This window comes from Ambystoma mexicanum, chromosome 13, assembly GCF_040938575.1.
Source record: "Ambystoma mexicanum isolate Mex_15411 chromosome 13, UKY_AmexF1_1, whole genome shotgun sequence".
Lineage (NCBI taxonomy): Eukaryota > Metazoa > Chordata > Amphibia > Caudata > Ambystomatidae > Ambystoma > Ambystoma mexicanum.
The window spans coordinates 342,007,183-342,020,166 of NC_090938.1; the positions used below are offsets into that span (position 1 = coordinate 342,007,183).

Genomic DNA, 12,984 nt, shown 5'->3' on the forward strand with positions numbered 1-12,984 from the left:
ACTTGGTTTTTTTTGGGTTATTTATTTGTTAAATATTGTTGGTTGTTTATCGTCTAATTGACTGCCTTGGGCCATGCTTACCTCTTTGGCCATTCCCACCCACTCCTTGCCCCTCCCACCCAAAACTCAACCCCTGGTATCTATGTTGTTTCTAAGCAGTCTGCTGTGAGTTAATGGCTTAATTGCCGCTGTAAATGGCTACCGGTATAATAACAAAAATCTTACCCAATTCTACCTGTCCTTAACTCACTACCCCACCCCCTCTATTCCCACCTCTCCCCTCTCACCCAATCTACCCTTATCCCCACCCTACTCTACCACCACTGACTATACCCCAAACCACTCTACACCTACCCCACTCTTCGCTACCCACAATATCCCACACCACTGTACACCTACCCTACCCACTGCCCCACCCCACTGTACCCCTATCCATCAAACCACTGTAGACTGGCAAGGTGACACGAGGTCCTTTGATCCCAATAGATTTCGCCCAGCCTTTCCATATCTTCAGATCACTACCGAGTTAAGGTACGTGTTTGTTGAGTCTTCAACTTACCCCAGACCTACGCTAGTTGTTCAAGATCAGACAGGCAGTCAAAGTGAACAGGCACGCCTTTGACAGTGTCTCTTCGGATGTAGGTAGATGCACAAAGTATTCTATTCTGAGGTCCATGCATTCTGCCATGTAAGCGCCAAACAGCCCTTTCACGGGAAGACCCTTCAAAAAGTAAAGACTCCGCTTTCTGTATGTTGGCATGTAGCACGTAGCCCATCTTGGCAGATAGCGTACATCACATTGCATCTAGTGGTGGCCCTATGTTGTGATTCTTCACTTGCCAAATCATAGCAGTGCTAAAAGGTCATGGCCAAGAGGCCTCAGCGGCAGGGGATCTGCGTCCAGTGCAAATTGGCACATGCCAAAACGTCCTGAACAATGGAGAAGGCAAAGAAGTTTCATTAGTGGTGTAATGGGAGGATAAATCGTGTTCCAGATGTTGGGGACATCCCTCAGACCTGTTAAGGGCCTCCATCACACCACTGAGGAATTATCCTTGTTTGTTACTGTTTGCAATGAATGATTGAAGGAGTTGCGTATCTTCAGATCTATAGATTCCTGCTATGATATGACATGATATTGTATTTGAATCGTACTCATACACGCGTGTTTCAGAGCGTGACGAGGCAAGGGAGGGGAAGAAGGGAGGACAAAACAGCGATCTTCCTAGGCCCAGTGACATTGAGAATGCTCAAGTGCAGGGGAGAGGGAGGGAGGAAAGTGCAAGGAGAGGGGCGAGGTGGAACGTGCCTAGGAAGGGATAAAAACAACAACAACTGGTAGCGCAGCCAGCAGGGTGGCAAGTGCGAGGTTTAAAGCGCAGACAAGGGGTGTCTGATAAGTGCAGGTAAGGGCATTGTAGGGTTACAGATACAGACCCAAGTGCAAGGATTGCGTGCAAGGGTTGCCAGGAGGCAGTGCAGGTGTGCGGCTGGGTGGGCAGGGACCTTGGCCCGAAATCAGAGGGTAGCCAGGTGCACGGAGCTGAAGCAGACAGATCAGCAGGGGAGCGGAAGAGCAAAGGCAGAAGCAAAGAGGAAGGTCTTGAGGTGCTTCCGGAACCAGAGATGGTTCTCCTCAAGTTTCAGTGTGGCAGGCAGGCTGTTCCAGAGGGAGGCCCCAGCTGAGGAAAGAGATCTACCCCCAACTCGTTGCTTGGAGAAGCGACCGGCCCTGAGGGAGTTGGAGGTGGAGGAGAAAAGAGCTCGAGTGGGAAGGTATTTACGGAGGGAGAGTTGAAGGTATTTTGGACCCAGGCCCCAGTAAGCCTTGTGGACAATGCAGAGGGACTTGAATTTAACCCTTGCAGCCACTGGGAGCAATGAAAAGATTTCAGGGCTGGAGAGATACGATCCCTGGGCTTCAGACCAAGGAAACGTCTTGCAGTCCTGTTCTGGATGAGTTGCAGAGGACAGAGAGAAGAAGCAGGCAGATTTAGAAAGAGGCTGTTGCAGTAGTCTAGCCTAGAGAGAATCAGAGCTCTAGATACAGTAAGCTTCTGGGGGAAGGAGAGGAAAGGAACAATACCTCTGCAAATGTACAGTTGGTAGTTTGACTTCTTAGAGATGTCAGAGATGTGAGAAGAAAAGGAGAGTGTGGAGTCGAAGATGACCCCAAGGTTCTTAGCCTCAAAGGTGGGAGCAGGAAGAGGGCCAAGGGAGGCCGGCCAGAGAGTGGCAGGAAAGGAGGGTGCAGGTGTGCCGATGAGGAGAATCTCTGCCTAAATGGGATTAAGGCAGAGATCATTGGCGGCAGACCAGTCCTGGATGGCAGACAGACGGTCAGAGATGAGGGAGGGAAGCCTGAAAACAAGCAGAGTGTCATCCGCATAGCACTGAAAGTTGAAGCAGAGAGCTGCAATGCGGTGGGAAATGGGTGCCAGGTATTGGTTGAACAGCCAGGGAGAGAGGTTAGACCCGTGGGGAACACCACAAGTAGAGAATGAGATGGCGAAAAGGAAGGACCCAAGTTGGACCTGGGAGGGCCGATCAGAGTGGAAAGAGGTCATCCAGGCCAGGGCCTGATCAGTGATACCCGGCTTATCACGGAGACAGTTGAGCAGGATGGCATGGTTGACCGTGTCAAAGGCAGAAGAGAAATCGAGTAGGATGAGGACCCAAAAGGGATGTTAGAGTCATGGTTGGACAGCAGGTCTTCACATGTGTTCAGGAGAGCAGTTTCCATGCTTCTGACAGCTCTGAAGCCAGGCTGATGGTCATGGAGACAACCAACAGAGTCGGTGTGAAGATTAAGCTGGGAGATGGTCAGCTTTTCCAAGAGTTTGCCCTGGAAAGGAGTGATAGAAACCTGCGAAGTTAGCCGGGCCGGAGGGGTCGGCTGTGGAATTTTTGAGAAGAGGGTGCACAAGAGAATGCTTCAGAGTGGAGGGGAAGATTCCACAGGTGATGGAATGGTTACAGAAGTCGGCCAGATTCAGAGCAAGGGTGTCAATGTGGTCCTTGATGGTTTTGGACGAACAGGGAAGAACCTGTTTTGACTGGAATCACACAATCTCCTGGGCTTGCGCCAATCTGGTTTCCAACCAAGCCACGGCACTGAATCGGCCTTACTGGACCTAAAGATTCAACAGGATGATATCAAAGATGCCAAGAAGCAAGCCCTCCTCTTGTTACTGGGCCTGTCTGCAGCCTTCGACCATGTATACATATTGAATAAATCAAAAAGGCAGCCTATGATCGAGCCAGCCAGGAGTCAACCTGGAATTAGTCAAATGTGTTATCCATTGCGCCACTGGACCGCTGCTACAGCGTGAGCAGGAGTCAGCACTTTTGTAACGAAATAGAAGTTTCCTGCTTGAGACACAGTGAGAAACGTACTTCTCATTTTTACAAGGAGAGGTAGAAAAAAACGCTACAAGCCCACAATGAGCAGGTGAGCGAGCGTGTGCCATCATGAGAAACTTAGTTCTCATTTTTCCCAGAGGAGAGGTAGAAAAAACGCACTAACTACGAACAAACAATGTGCTTTTGTGTGCCATGCGTGACAAGGCTCATTTTTAAATACTTTCTAGAACAAAAAGGCAGCATGCGAACGAGCCAGCCAGGAGTCGAACCTGGAATCTTCTGCTCCGTAGGCAGACGCGTTATCCATTGCGCCACTGGCCCTCTGCTGCAGTGACTCTTGGAATCAGCACTTTTGTTACGACGCAGATGCTCATCATGCGGATTGAGCCATCATGAGCAACTTAGTTCTCATTTTTATAAGGAGAGGTGGTTGAAAACACGCCTACGAACTGACAATGAGCAGGCGTGTGCCATGTGTTAGAGACATCATGAGAAATAACGTAGTTCCCATTTTTTCTCCCGAGTAGAGGTAGAAACACGCTGCAACAGTGACTACAAACACACAATGAGCTTTCGAGTGCCTTGCGTGAGAAGGCTCATTTTTAAATACAGAACAAAAAGGCAGCATTTGAACGAGCCAGCCAGGAGTCGAACCTGGAATCTTCTGCTCCGTAGGCAGACGCGTTATCCATTGCGCCACTGGCCCGCTGCTGCACTGTGAGCTGCATTCAGCACTTTTGTTACGAACCAGAGGCTCAGGTCGGGCTGCCTGAGACATCACGAGAAACTTTGTTCTCATTTTTACAGCGAGAGGTAGGAAAAACGCTACCAACACACAATAAGCAGGCGTGTGACATGTGTTAAAGAAGGCTCATTTTTAAATACTTTATTGAAAACAATACATACAAACATCTGACAAAGAACGCATTTGGCATCAGATACTGCCCGGATTGCAACTCTCTGCACGTATTTTCTGGCGAGTTTTACGGACCAAGCATCTCATTTATTGTACTATAGCACTCACATTTTCATGCGCAAATAACAGATTTAGACTGTTTTCACTTTTTAGTATTGTACCATTTTATGTGCTCGGTGCTCTTCAGTGTTAAATCCGCGGGAGAGGATGATCTGTACCCAGATCAACCCCAAAAGTGCCATACAGATATGAAACAGGTAAGGCCTGAGTGATAGGCGTGCCAAGGAGTACTCGACGTGCATGCCACAGAAACGCGAAACATGCAACAAGTGAGAGACATAAAATGGGGTTTTTCACTTTAAGAAAATAACATATAATATATTGAATACAATTTTTTGTTTACTTCTTAAAAGGTGTTTTATTGAGCTGTAGCCTTCCTCTTAGAGAGCAGGACTAAGAAGCCCGGCTGGAGCATTTCAGCACATTTTTATTTCCTTTTGGCGATCGCTGTGTCAGGGTGTTGGGTTGGGGCTCCAAGATTGCCGAACACCAGGCGAGCAGTCTATCATGGGGAACAGTTTAGTATACAACACCGGTGCGATGAAGGCACATGGCCTACTGTGCATTTTAAGCACCACCTATAAGCCGAAACCGTTGCATTGAAGTACAGGTAGGAGGGAGATGACATGTGAAGAGGGACACACGACTTGGTTTTTTTTGGGTTATTTATTTGTTAAATATTGTTGGTTGTTTATCGTCTAATTGACTGCCTTGGGCCATGCTTACCTCTTTGGCCATTCCCACCCACTCCTTGCCCCTCCCACCCAAAACTCAACCCCTGGTATCTATGTTGTTTCTAAGCAGTCTGCTGTGAGTTAATGGCTTAATTGCCGCTGTAAATGGCTACCGGTATAATAACAAAAATCTTACCCAATTCTACCTGTCCTTAACTCACTACCCCACCCCCTCTATTCCCACCTCTCCCCTCTCACCCAATCTACCCTTATCCCCACCCTACTCTACCACCACTGACTATACCCCAAACCACTCTACACCTACCCCACTCTTCGCTACCCACAATATCCCACACCACTGTACACCTACCCTACCCACTGCCCCACCCCACTGTACCCCTATCCATCAAACCACTGTAGACTGGCAAGGTGACACGAGGTCCTTTGATCCCAATAGATTTCGCCCAGCCTTTCCATATCTTCAGATCACTACCGAGTTAAGGTACGTGTTTGTTGAGTCTTCAACTTACCCCAGACCTACGCTAGTTGTTCAAGATCAGACAGGCAGTCAAAGTGAACAGGCACGCCTTTGACAGTGTCTCTTCAGATGTAGGTAGATGCACAAAGTATTCTATTCTGAGGTCCATGCATTCTGCCATGTAAGCGCCAAACAGCCCTTTCACGGGAAGACCCTTCAAAAAGTAAAGACTCCGCTTTCTGTATGTTGGCATGTAGCACGTAGCCCATCTTGGCAGATAGCGTACATCACATTGCATCTAGTGGTGGCCCTATGTTGTGATTCTTCACTTGCCAAATCATAGCAGTGCTAAAAGGTCATGGCCAAGAGGCCTCAGCGGCAGGGGATCTGCGTCCAGTGCAAATTGGCACATGCCAAAACGTCCTGAACAATGGAGAAGGCAAAGAAGTTTCATTAGTGGTGTAATGGGAGGATAAATCGTGTTCCAGATGTTGGGGACATCCCTCAGACCTGTTAAGGGCCTCCATCACACCACTGAGGAATTATCCTTGTTTGTTACTGTTTGCAATGAATGATTGAAGGAGTTGCGTATCTTCAGATCTATAGATTCCTGCTATGATATGACATGATATTGTATTTGAATCGTACTCATACACGCGTGTTTCAGAGCGTGACGAGGCAAGGGAGGGGAAGAAGGGAGGACAAAACAGCGATCTTCCTAGGCCCAGTGACATTGAGAATGCTCAAGTGCAGGGGAGAGGGAGGGAGGAAAGTGCAAGGAGAGGGGCGAGGTGGAACGTGCCTAGGAAGGGATAAAAACAACAACAACTGGTAGCGCAGCCAGCAGGGTGGCAAGTGCGAGGTTTAAAGCGCAGACAAGGGGTGTCTGATAAGTGCAGGTAAGGGCATTGTAGGGTTACAGATACAGACCCAAGTGCAAGGATTGCGTGCAAGGGTTGCCAGGAGGCAGTGCAGGTGTGCGGCTGGGTGGGCAGGGACCTTGGCCCGAAATCAGAGGGTAGCCAGGTGCACGGAGCTGAAGCAGACAGATCAGCAGGGGAGCGGAAGAGCAAAGGCAGAAGCAAAGAGGAAGGTCTTGAGGTGCTTCCGGAACCAGAGATGGTTCTCCTCAAGTTTCAGTGTGGCAGGCAGGCTGTTCCAGAGGGAGGCCCCAGCTGAGGAAAGAGATCTACCCCCAACTCGTTGCTTGGAGAAGCGACCGGCCCTGAGGGAGTTGGAGGTGGAGGAGAAAAGAGCTCGAGTGGGAAGGTATTTACGGAGGGAGAGTTGAAGGTATTTTGGACCCAGGCCCCAGTAAGCCTTGTGGACAATGCAGAGGGACTTGAATTTAACCCTTGCAGCCACTGGGAGCAATGAAAAGATTTCAGGGCTGGAGAGATACGATCCCTGGGCTTCAGACCAAGGAAACGTCTTGCAGTCCTGTTCTGGATGAGTTGCAGAGGACAGAGAGAAGAAGCAGGCAGATTTAGAAAGAGGCTGTTGCAGTAGTCTAGCCTAGAGAGAATCAGAGCTCTAGATACAGTAAGCTTCTGGGGGAAGGAGAGGAAAGGAACAATACCTCTGCAAATGTACAGTTGGTAGTTTGACTTCTTAGAGATGTCAGAGATGTGAGAAGAAAAGGAGAGTGTGGAGTCGAAGATGACCCCAAGGTTCTTAGCCTCAAAGGTGGGAGCAGGAAGAGGGCCAAGGGAGGCCGGCCAGAGAGTGGCAGGAAAGGAGGGTGCAGGTGTGCCGATGAGGAGAATCTCTGCCTAAATGGGATTAAGGCAGAGATCATTGGCGGCAGACCAGTCCTGGATGGCAGACAGACGGTCAGAGATGAGGGAGGGAAGCCTGAAAACAAGCAGAGTGTCATCCGCATAGCACTGAAAGTTGAAGCAGAGAGCTGCAATGCGGTGGGAAATGGGTGCCAGGTATTGGTTGAACAGCCAGGGAGAGAGGTTAGACCCGTGGGGAACACCACAAGTAGAGAATGAGATGGCGAAAAGGAAGGACCCAAGTTGGACCTGGGAGGGCCGATCAGAGTGGAAAGAGGTCATCCAGGCCAGGGCCTGATCAGTGATACCCGGCTTATCACGGAGACAGTTGAGCAGGATGGCATGGTTGACCGTGTCAAAGGCAGAAGAGAAATCGAGTAGGATGAGGACCCAAAAGGGATGTTAGAGTCATGGTTGGACAGCAGGTCTTCGCAGGTGTTCAGGAGAGCAGTTTCCATGCTTCTGACAGCTCTGAAGCCAGGCTGATGGTCATGGAGACAACCAACAGAGTCGGTGTGAAGATTAAGCTGGGAGATGGTCAGCTTTTCCAAGAGTTTGCCCTGGAAAGGAGTGATAGAAACCTGCGAAGTTAGCCGGGCCGGAGGGGTCGGCTGTGGAATTTTTGAGAAGAGGGTGCACAAGAGAATGCTTCAGAGTGGAGGGGAAGATTCCACAGGTGATGGAATGGTTACAGAAGTCGGCCAGATTCAGAGCAAGGGTGTCAATGTGGTCCTTGATGGTTTTGGACGAACAGGGAAGAACCTGTTTTGACTGGAATCACACAATCTCCTGGGCTTGCGCCAATCTGGTTTCCAACCAAGCCACGGCACTGAATCGGCCTTACTGGACCTAAAGATTCAACAGGATGATATCAAAGATGCCAAGAAGCAAGCCCTCCTCTTGTTACTGGGCCTGTCTGCAGCCTTCGACCATGTATACATATTGAATAAATCAAAAAGGCAGCCTATGATCGAGCCAGCCAGGAGTCAACCTGGAATTAGTCAAATGTGTTATCCATTGCGCCACTGGACCGCTGCTACAGCGTGAGCAGGAGTCAGCACTTTTGTAACGAAATAGAAGTTTCCTGCTTGAGACACAGTGAGAAACGTACTTCTCATTTTTACAAGGAGAGGTAGAAAAAAACGCTACAAGCCCACAATGAGCAGGTGAGCGAGCGTGTGCCATCATGAGAAATTTAGTTCTCATTTTTCCCAGAGGAGAGGTAGAAAAAACGCACTAACTACGAACAAACAATGTGCTTTTGTGTGCCATGCGTGACAAGGCTCATTTTTAAATACTTTCTAGAACAAAAAGGCAGCATGCGAACGAGCCAGCCAGGAGTCGAACCTGGAATCTTCTGCTCCGTAGGCAGACGCGTTATCCATTGCGCCACTGGCCCTCTGCTGCAGTGACTTTCGGAATCAGCACTTTTGTTACGACGCAGATGCTCATCATGCGGATTGAGCCATCATGAGCAACTTAGTTCTCATTTTTATAAGGAGAGGTGGTTGAAAACACGCCTACGAACTGACAATGAGCAGGCGTGTGCCATGTGTTAGAGACATCATGAGAAATAACGTAGTTCCCATTTTTTCTCCCGAGTAGAGGTAGAAACACGCTGCAACAGTGACTACAAACACACAATGAGCTTCGAGTGCCTTGCGTGAGAAGGCTCATTTTTAAATACAGAACAAAAAGGCAGCATTTGAACGAGCCAGCCAGGAGTCGAACCTGGAATCTTCTGCTCCGTAGGCAGACGCGTTATCCATTGCGCCACTGGCCCGCTGCTGCACTGTGTGCTGCATTCAGCACTTTTGTTACGAACCAGAGGCTCAGGTCGGGCTGCCTGAGACATCACGAGAAACTTTGTTCTCATTTTTACAGCGAGAGGTAGGAAAAACGCTACCAACACACAATAAGCAGGCGTGTGACATGTGTTAAAGAAGGCTCATTTTTAAATACTTTATTGAAAACAATACATACAAACATCTGACAAAGAACGCATTTGGCATCAGATACTGCCCGGATTGCAACTCTCTGCACGTATTTTCTGGCGAGTTTTACGGACCAAGCATCTCATTTATTGTACTATAGCACTCACATTTTCATGCGCAAATAACAGATTTAGACTGTTTTCACTTTTTAGTATTGTACCATTTTATGTGCTCGGTGCTCTTCAGTGTTAAATCCGCGGGAGAGGATGATCTGTACCCAGATCAACCCCAAAAGTGCCATACAGATATGAAACAGATAAGGCCTGAGTGATAGGCGTGCCAAGGAGTACTCGACGTGCATGCTACAGAAACGCGAAACATGCAACAAGTGAGAGACATAAAATGGGGTTTTTCACTTTAAGAAATAACATATAATATATTGAATACAATTTTTTGTTTACTTCTTAAAAGGTGTTTTATTGAGCTGTAGCCTTCCTCTTAGAGAGCAGGACTAAGAAGCCCGGCTGGAGTATTTCAGCACATTTTTATTTCCTTTTGGCGATCGCTGTGTCAGGGTGTTGGGTTGGGGCTCCAAGATTGCCGAACACCAGGCGAGCAGTCTATCATGGGGAACAGTTTAGTATACAACACCGGTGCGATGAAGGCACATGGCCTACTGTGCATTTTAAGCACCACCTATAAGCCGAAACCGTTGCATTGAAGTACAGGTAGGAGGGAGATGACATGTGAAGAGGGACACACGACTTGTTTTTTTTTGGGTTATTTATTTGTTAAATATTGTTGGTTGTTTATCGTCTAATTGACTGCCTTGGGCCATGCTTACCTCTTTGGCCATTCCCACCCACTCCTTGCCCCTCCCACCCAAAACTCAACCCCTGGTATCTATGTTGTTTCTAAGCAGTCTGCTGTGAGTTAATGGCTTAATTGCCGCTGTAAATGGCTACCGGTATAATAACAAAAATCTTACCCAATTCTACCTGTCCTTAACTCACTACCCCACCCCCTCTATTCCCACCTCTCCCCTCTCACCCAATCTACCCTTATCCCCACCCTACTCTACCACCACTGACTATACCCCAAACCACTCTACACCTACCCCACTCTTCGCTACCCACAATATCCCACACCACTGTAGACCTACCCTACCCACTGCCCCACCCCACTGTACCCCTATCCATCAAACCACTGTAGACTGGCAAGGTGACACGAGGTCCTTTGATCCCAATAGATTTCGCCCAGCCTTTCCATATCTTCAGATCACTACCGAGTTAAGGTACGTGTTTGTTGAGTCTTCAACTTACCCCAGACCTACGCTAGTTGTTCAAGATCAGACAGGCAGTCAAAGTGAACAGGCACGCCTTTGACAATGTCTCTTCGGATGTAGGTAGATGCACAAAGTATTCTATTCTGAGGTCCATGCATTCTGCCATGTAAGCGCCAAACAGCCCTTTCACGGGAAGACCCTTCAAAAAGTAAAGACTCCGCTTTCTGTATGTTGGCATGTAGCACGTAGCCCATCTTGGCAGATAGCGTACATCACATTGCATCTAGTGGTGGCCCCATGTTGTGATTCTTCACTTGCCAAATCATAGCAGTGCTAAAAGGTCATGGCCAAGAGGCCTCAGCGGCAGGGGATCTGCGTCCAGTGCAAATTGGCACATGCCAAAACGTCCTGAACAATGGAGAAGGCAAAGAAGTTTCATTAGTGGTGTAATGGGAGGATAAATCGTGTTCCAGATGTTGGGGACATCCCTCAGACCTGTTAAGGGCCTCCATCACACCACTGAGGAATCATCCTTGTTTGTTACTGTTTGCAATGAATGATTGAAGGAGTTGCGTATCTTCAGATCTATAGATTCCTGCTATGATATGACATGATATTGTATTTGAATTGTACTCATACACGCGTGTTTCAGAGCGTGACGAGGCAAGGGAGGGGAAGAAGGGAGGACAAAACAGCGATCTTCCTAGGCCCAGTGACATTGAGAATGCTCAAGTGCAGGGGAGAGGGAGGGAGGAAAGTACAAGGAGAGGGGCGAGGTGGAACGTGCCGAGGAAGGGATAAAAACAACAACAACTGGTAGCGCAGCCAGCAGGGTGGCAAGTGCGAGGTTTAAAGCGCAGACAAGGGGTGTCTGATAAGTGCAGGTAAGGGCACTGTAGGGTTACAGATACAGACCCAAGTGCAAGGATTGCGTGCAAGGGTTGCCAGGAGGCAGTGCAGGTGTGCGGCTGGGTGGGCAGGGACCTTGGCCCGAAATCAGAGGGTAGCCAGGTGCACGGAGCCGAAGCAGACAGATCAGCAAGGGAGCGGAAGAGCAAAGGCAGAAGCAAAGAGGAAGGTCTTGAGGTGCTTCCGGAACCAGAGATGGTTCTCCTCAAGTTTCAGTGTGGCAGGCAGGCTGTTCCAGAGGGAGGCCCCAGCTGAGGAAAGAGATCTACCCCCAACTCGTTGCTTGGAGAAGCGACCGGCCCTGAGGGAGTTGGAGGTGGATGAGAAAAGAGCTCGAGTGGGAAGGTATTTACGGAGGGAGAGTTGAAGGTATTTTGGACCCAGGCCCCAGTAAGCCTTGTGGACAATGCAGAGGGACTTGAATTTAACCCTTGCAGCCACTGGGAGCAATGAAAAGATTTCAGGGCTGGAGAGATACGATCCCTGGGCTTCAGACCAAGGAAACGTCTTGCAGTCCTGTTCTGGATGAGTTGCAGAGGACAGAGAGAAGAAGCAGGCAGATTTAGAAAGAGGCTGTTGCAGTAGTCTAGCCTAGAGAGAATCAGAGCTCTAGATACAGTAAGCTTCTGGGGGAAGGAGAGGAAAGGAACAATACCTCTGCAAATGTACAGTTGGTAGTTTGACTTCTTAGAGATGTCAGAGATGTGAGAAGAAAAGGAGAGTGTGGAGTCGAAGATGACCCCAAGGTTCTTAGCCTCAAAGGTGGGAGCAGGAAGAGGGCCAAGGGAGGCCGGCCAGAGAGTGGCAGGAAAGGAGGGTGCAGGTGTGCCGATGAGGAGAATCTCTGCCTAAATGGGATTAAGGCAGAGATCATTGGCGGCAGACCAGTCCTGGATGGCAGACAGACGGTCAGAGATGAGGGAGGGAAGCCTGAAAACAAGCAGAGTGTCATCCGCATAGCACTGAAAGTTGAAGCAGAGAGCTGCAATGCGGTGGGAAATGGATGCCAGGTATTGGTTGAACAGCCAGGGAGAGAGGTTAGACCCGTGGGGAACACCACAAGTAGAGAATGAGATGGCGAAAAGGAAGGACCCAAGTTGGACCTGGGAGGGCCGATCAGAGTGGAAAGAGGTCATCCAGGCCAGGGCCTGATCAGTGATACCCGGCTTATCACGGAGACAGTTGAGCAGGATGGCATGGTTGACCGTGTCAAAGGCAGAAGAGAAATCGAGTAGGATGAGGACCCAAAAGGGATGTTAGAGTCATGGTTGGACAGCAGGTCTTCACAGGTGTTCAGGAGAGCAGTTTCCATGCTTCTGACAGCTCTGAAGCCAGGCTGATGGTCATGGAGACAACCAACAGAGTCGGTGTGAAGATTAAGCTGGGAGATGGTCAGCTTTTCCAAGAGGTTGCCCTGGAAAGGAGTGATAGAAACCTGCGAAGTTAGCCGGGCCGGAGGGGTCGGCTGTGGAATTTTTGAGAAGAGGGTGCACAAGAGAATGCTTCAGAGTGGAGGGGAAGATTCCACAGGTGATGGAATGGTTACAGAAGTCGGCCAGATTCAGAGCAAGGGTGTCAATGTGGTCC

General features: G+C 49.1%; 4 non-coding genes across 4 annotated transcripts; all 4 read right to left on the reverse strand.

Annotated features, from left to right (window-relative positions):
- Positions 1 to 3,611: 3,611 nt before the first annotated feature.
- Positions 3,612 to 3,684, reverse strand: TRNAR-ACG (transfer RNA arginine (anticodon ACG)). Its single transcript has one exon. It is a non-coding gene; the product is annotated as a tRNA-Arg (tRNA).
- Positions 3,685 to 3,996: 312 nt separating this feature from the next.
- Positions 3,997 to 4,069, reverse strand: TRNAR-ACG (transfer RNA arginine (anticodon ACG)). Its single transcript has one exon. It is a non-coding gene; the product is annotated as a tRNA-Arg (tRNA).
- A 4,526-nt stretch (positions 4,070 to 8,595) lies between these two features.
- TRNAR-ACG (transfer RNA arginine (anticodon ACG)) lies at positions 8,596 to 8,668 on the reverse strand. The gene has a single exon. It is a non-coding gene; the product is annotated as a tRNA-Arg (tRNA).
- Positions 8,669 to 8,979: 311 nt separating this feature from the next.
- Positions 8,980 to 9,052, reverse strand: TRNAR-ACG (transfer RNA arginine (anticodon ACG)). The gene has a single exon. It is a non-coding gene; the product is annotated as a tRNA-Arg (tRNA).
- Between the last annotated feature and the right edge of the window lie 3,932 nt (positions 9,053 to 12,984).